This window comes from Cavia porcellus, unplaced genomic scaffold, assembly GCF_034190915.1.
Source record: "Cavia porcellus strain 051 isolate PalLab524CR breed Dunkin Hartley unplaced genomic scaffold, mCavPor4.1 scaffold_17, whole genome shotgun sequence".
Lineage (NCBI taxonomy): Eukaryota > Metazoa > Chordata > Mammalia > Rodentia > Caviidae > Cavia > Cavia porcellus.
This window is the reverse complement of record NW_026947500.1, coordinates 59,572,023-59,578,717: the sequence shown is the minus strand read 5'-3', so window position 1 is coordinate 59,578,717 and position 6,695 is coordinate 59,572,023.

The window sequence follows — 6,695 nt, the reverse complement described above, 5'->3', positions numbered from 1 at the left end:
TGTGGAAACATTCAAATAAAAGTAAAACAGAAAAGACACAATATAAGATATGTACGCAATTTGGTGAATCAATTTAAGAAACAAACAAAATAAACCCCCTGATGTAGAATATAAGTACTTTTTAAAGTGTAAAAATTTTATATTTTTAATAATGAGTTCAAAATGTATTGAAATACATGGATTGATTATGATGAGTTGATCATGCTTTTGAAGGAACAGAAAATTAACACTCTCCAATTTCCCATATGGCTTAATGATTTAAGGTAATTATTTTATGAATTAACAAGAAGGAATTTTCTCTCACTACTCTGGTGTTCAGCTGTCAGAAAACACCCACTCACAATTTTCTAAGGTGTGATTTTCTAAGCTCAATTTAACTTGTTAAATTCACAACATAATCTTATTCCCTGAGTCTGATCCAGTCTTGAGAGACTCTCTAAACTACACATACTTGTCCTTCTTAACAGAAAATGTTTATCTTCTTAGAGCTTACTTAGTATATATTTTGAATGAAATTTTCATTCCCTAATTAGAAACTAAAATAATTTGCAAACAATGTCATAGTTTTAGATATAATTAAAATATCTTTATTAAATCAAAGAAGTGTTCAATAAGTAAGGATATGAATAATGTCTGATGTATGGTTAGGTATTTTATTATCATTTTCATATGGAAAAGTCTGAAATGCAGCAACTCATAGAGGACCTCTTTTGGGAACGTGGAGGCAGTGATATCTCACTGCCTGAGAATAAATATACAAATATTGGACTCTTTAATAAATCATTGAGTCTTGCCAAGATTTTAACCTTGATATTCATTTGAGTACTGTGAATGTGTTTAATGGTTTTGGCAAATATCAACTTCATGAGTGATTAATTCTCATTTTTAAGAAATCACTTCAGAAAAAGTTTATTTTAAAACTTATAACCATAGGTGAGTGCAATGAAGCTTAATAATAAATTTTATTTTAAAGCTGTGCAGGTTAAAGCATAAATTTGAAGTCTATATAATCACCAAAATTGATTTAAGGTTGGTGGCCAGGGATTGTACTTAAAATTTGAAGAAAATATAAGTAATCATTTTTGGAAAAGATGACTGAATGAATATACTCAAGAAAATGGAACGTTTTCTGCTTGAGGAATTGGAGACATTGAGGGACTCAATGGAGCGAACAACAATAAAAGCTTGCTGTGCAGACATGTGACAGGCTGTGGAAATCCAGCAGGAAGGGCCTGAATTTTAGTGCTTTGTAAGGAAAGCCACATAAAAATATGTAGGAATTTGAGCACAACTCTAAAATAAAATTCAAAGAATCTTAATAAGGCAAGTAGGAGTAGACAGTCAGTTGAATATCCCCCAGTTTTGTACAGCTGGCAGTGGTTTGTGCAGTAGGATTCCAGGAGGAAGCACAATTGGAAGAGTGCTTTGGTTTTGTCTTAAAATACCTTTTCCACAGCCTGAATCTCACACACTTGAAAATGGAGGCAAAGGTAGTCAGATAAGGATCAGAATTCTAAAAGAAGAAGAAGAAAATAAATATGACATCCTTTAGGTTGACATATTGAAAGAAATTTTTAAGACTCACAGAACAGTTAGAATGGAATATAGAAAAGTGTAGCTTCTAGTATGATTCTACCAATTTGTTTTGACATCTTATTTTCTATCTGCACCTTTCAAAAATTATGAGTGACTTATACTTTTCAACATTTTTAAACTTATTAAATATGTGTCAAAAATAGGAGAAAAAAAGATATTTTTGAATATCTACTACAGTAAAAAAATACAGACTTAGATGCTTGAAAATTATTATGTGTGCTGTCTTTTAAACTCAGCTTTTAGTAGTAACAATGGTAGTCAAAACAGTCATAAAGAAGATGACTTAATACATGCAGGATTGCTGAAATTCTGTAGAAGTGTACAGGGGATTCAGAGAAATATAAAAACTCACCAGATTCACATATGAATAGGTACATAACACATGATTTACACTAAGGTTGACAGATTCCAGTCTAAAATGTCTATAAAGTGTCATAAATATTTTGAAAAAAATAACTTACTGACAAAGTATATCTAGCTTACCAAATCAATATCAATATATAGGACAAGATTTGTCTCATTATGCAACACTGGAATGACAAAATTGTGGGACACATTAATATAGAATGAAAGACAATAATTAAAACAGAAAAGAAAGTTTAAACAGGGATGCAAACACAGTGTAAATAAATACAAAATTCTAAAATCTGAGACAAATCTCAGATAGAATTTTGTTAGACATGGAATGTATATTACTTGAAGTTTTTCTTACCAGTAATAGAGGATCAGTGTTCAGGATATCAGTCAACTAAATATGATTAAACTGTCACATTGATTACAAGTATGTTTTAATGAGGAATATACTTAGGTCTGAATAGCATTTTCTAGTTCAAACAGATTGGATTACATGATAGATATTAAGAGTAGAAGGCAGTTCAAAAGAGTAAGCTGTGTAAAGATGAGGGCTTGATATTGAGGAAACTATAAGAAATCTAGCAAAACTTAAACTGGAAATGATTAATAATAAAACATTGAAATATGTGCTGAATTATCATTTGCAGCAATGGACATCTTTTGATGTAAAGTTAAGGCAAAGGAACAAGGCAAGGTAGAACTCTGAAAGACTGAGCTTTCCTCTAAGTACATGGATGAAAACAAGAAGGAGAAATACTGTTGAACTTAGAAGTGTCTCATTGAAACACATGTATCCCTGTGCTTTTCACCTTTGCTCAGGTTTCTCTTATTTTTTCTTCACACACTTTCACTGTTTGACTTGTGTTATTAAACTCTATGAAACACAGAAAGGTTTATGAAATTGCAGTTCATCTCATGGTTCCATTAATGACTTATACTTCAAGGTTCCCGGTGACCATGATTGTGTCAAATAAGGTAGCTCATGTTCCTGCATCTAACAAGATGAGGTTGTTAGCCGGGTGAGCAATGAGGGATCCTGGGAGTGTGGCATGCAGTAAATGTATGCGTGTGACCAGGGTGGGCTCTGAGCAGATTCCTAGAATCTTTCTCTTTTATTTAATTTCAGATCAGGTCAAAAATTGGAGTTTTCAATGTGTGAACATAAGATCATAGTTGAGTGTTTTATAAGCTTGCATTTAAGTTCATTACTTCTTCCTAAATCTATGGTTGCATCTTCCAGTTTATCTCATGAATTATGACTCCAAACAAACACGGAGTTAATTTTTCATGGTATAATTTTTTTGAATAGTTTCACGTTACTGCACATTTTGTGGTGTATAATTGCTGGAAAATCCAACCGATAGATAGATAGATAGATAGATAGATAGATAGATAGATAGATAGATAGAGATATATAGATAGACAGAGAGATGGAGACAGAGATATAGACACAGAGACACAGAAACAAAGAGAATATATATGCTCTATCTCAAATCAGATTAAAATAATTAAAAAATTAAGACAGCTCTTAGTCCAAATATCTAGAGGCAACTCATTGGGGTTTTAGAGCATTTAATCATACTACTATAGTAAGAACGGTCCTGAATCAATATAATTTGACAAGACAGTTTAAAATGTGACTTGTTCAAATGGAGAATTCTATGAAACACAGAATATTTCTAGAAAACATAACATTAAAATATTTTTATTTTTTATTTAAGGAGAAAAAAGAAAAAAAAACAGAAAAAGGGTACAAGTTATACAGAATTTCAGAAAAAATAAACAGTAGGAAATCACTAATTAATTACATATTGTCATCTTAGAAATAGTTGTTCAAGTTACAAAATTAAAGCATATAGAGGGGACTTTCAAACAGTGAGACTGCAAACAGTTTTGTTCAATGATACAACAAAGCTCAGTAATATGGTTATCTAGCTTATACACTTAAATATACACTCAGTTATATCCGTTAGAGCATTAAAATATTTGCACATCATTAGCAATGACTGCTCAGTACCCCATTTACTGAGAAAATACATTTCTGTTACTCTGACTTAAAAAATACTCAAGGAGATGCACAATTCTTAATTTCATTAATGGTGGGTTGTGTTGAGGCTTCCTTGTTACTCCCCCCTAACTCATGCACTAAGGAGTGTTCCTTTTTTTTGTTGTTGTTCTTTCATTTGTCCTCCCCACGTATTTGGCTAAAATTTGAATGTGCATTTTAATGTATAAGTGTTGAACTTTGATCAATAGTCAAACACATGTGCACTTTCACTATACATGTGTATGTGTATGATTTGTAGAAGAAATTAATGATACAACGACTACAGTTTCTCATTTGTTTGTTTGTTTCATAGATCAGTTAAGTGAGTCACTAATGGACAAAAGAATATTCTACATTCTATCACTTCTGAAGCGGAAGATGATTCAGATTACACAGTCAAAGCCAAAACAGAAAACATGAATGTGCTTTTATTTTCTCAACCTCAATATTTTGTCATGGGGAGCTTATTTCCATGCCCTGATATCCTCTGCTAAATACAGCAGCTGAAGAAGAGATATCTGATATGTTCTACCAGGAGCCTGGTGTGGAACTGATAGTAAAATTAAAAATATAAATGAAGTCTGACAGAAATGCCCTTCCAAGCCAGGTGGACACATCTGGACAGGCCTGATAATGGGGCATTGCTTCATTTATGTAGCTCCTGTCTTTACTGCATTTGTATCATTGATGGTCTTTCAGTGTAACTTAAAATGCCGCAGGACATTTCTTCTTTTCATAATCGATACTCTGTATAACTGATGGCCTTGGAATATAACCTAAAATGTTTAAACTCCCTTAGCAATTCAAGATTTCATGCAACCTTCCAATTGTAATGCAACAAATCTGCCTCTGAACCTCTCCACTTGCTCTCTCTATAAAAGACACAAAACCCTTCCAGGCAGTACTAACTCTTTGGGACAGATCCCAGTCAAATCCACTGCAAAATAAACTACTTCTTAAAGTTATTGTGGCTATTTATTTCCATATTTGGTCTTTTTTCTCCAACATAATGAAAGAAATCACAGCGCTGGTGTCTTTTTTCTCCTCTTGGGCTTCACAGAATACCCGCACCTCCGGCAGCCCTCTTACTGAGTTTCCTGTCCACCCACAGTCTCTCTTCCTTGGGAAACCTAGGGATGAATCTGATCATCAGGATTAACATCCAAACTCCATGTTCCCATATGACTTTTCTTCAGTCACTTATTTTTTCTCAATTTTTGTTATTCTGAAGTAGTAACTTTTGTGCCTATTTAGTGAAATTTTATAACCACCCCTTCCCATAACATCCTGTAATGTCCAAGCAGAGCCAACATGCAAACGTACCTCAGCACTGCCTTTGTTCTCCTTCTGCCAACCCCAATACTTAGTCTCCTGCCAAAGACCAATCCCCTTCTCCAAATGTCTGAAAGTAGGAATCTGTCCATTCTGCTTTGCTCAGTTGTTTTGGATTTTTCAGCTAAGCCAGGGTACATCTAAAACTGTTTTCTATGTTGGTCTCTTCTATCTCTGAAATCCTAAAACAGTTCCTCTGCATTTGCATCAAAAGTCTTACAGGTAAGTGTGGTGGAAACACCTCCTTGAAAGAATAAATGATACAATACTTTTATGAATGGGATTTCGAGACTACACGGATGTTTGTGATAACAGTGATGGTTACAACCAACTTGTGGCTCTCTGTGACACTTTGTGTGCACAGTTGAGTGCAGCTCTGTGCATTTCAAGTAGGTGGAACTTCTGTGTGGGATGAGCTCTTTTCTCTATACTGTCCTATTTTCTTCTGCAAAATTCCTATTGTGGATCTAAGATCATAAATCACTATTGCTGTGAGTGTTCTGCCATCCTCTCCATGCTGTAATCAAATACTTTTTTGAGCAGGTTGGTATTTTCAGTCATTTCTATATTCAATGGGTTTATAGCCTCCTGAACACCCTTTCCCCCTAGTCATGACAGGTGGCACTACCTTGAAGATTCCTTCAAAGGGCAGTCTTGGAAAAGCATTTTCACTAGTGCTTTCTCCTAGTACCCATGTCGGTCTTCACTATTGTGTGCTCAAATATAAATTAGTAATTCTCTTTTTAAAATAATCACTGCGTTTTACCTCATTGTGATCTCTTTACTAAACTCCCCATTTACTTTGTCAGAAATAAAGATCTGAAGGAGACCATCATGAAATTGATCTACATAGGATGTTTTTCACACACAATGTGCTCAAATATATTGACACACAGCTTCTTGGTTATTTTAAAATATATGCTGCATAGGTTTAAAACTGGAAGATTTTTATTCAAAAGTGCTACAAACTTAAATCAAAATTTGTTAAATTGTATATGTACTTCTATGATTATATGTCACTCTTCTTTTATAACTACCTGTAGGTGAAAAGGAAGAGAAAATTCTCTGTTGAGAACATGGCCTACTCCCTAGTCTCTTAAACAAGTTACAGTGAAGACTTAAATAAAACAGGCAATGTAGTAGGTTTTTGAGGGACTCAGGAAGATCAAAACTCTTTGAGAGCTAAGATAAAGACTTTTATGAAATGCCTTTATTTAGTGGGTTTCCAAAAATTCAACAGGTATAGGAAGTGGAGTGCACATCTGAGACAAAAGCCTAGAAAAAGTTACAGGCTTTGAAAAAAAGGCAGTAAACCTTGCCAGTTAGAACTTTTGGTTTCTAAAATTGTAAGTTTTATTTCATTTTA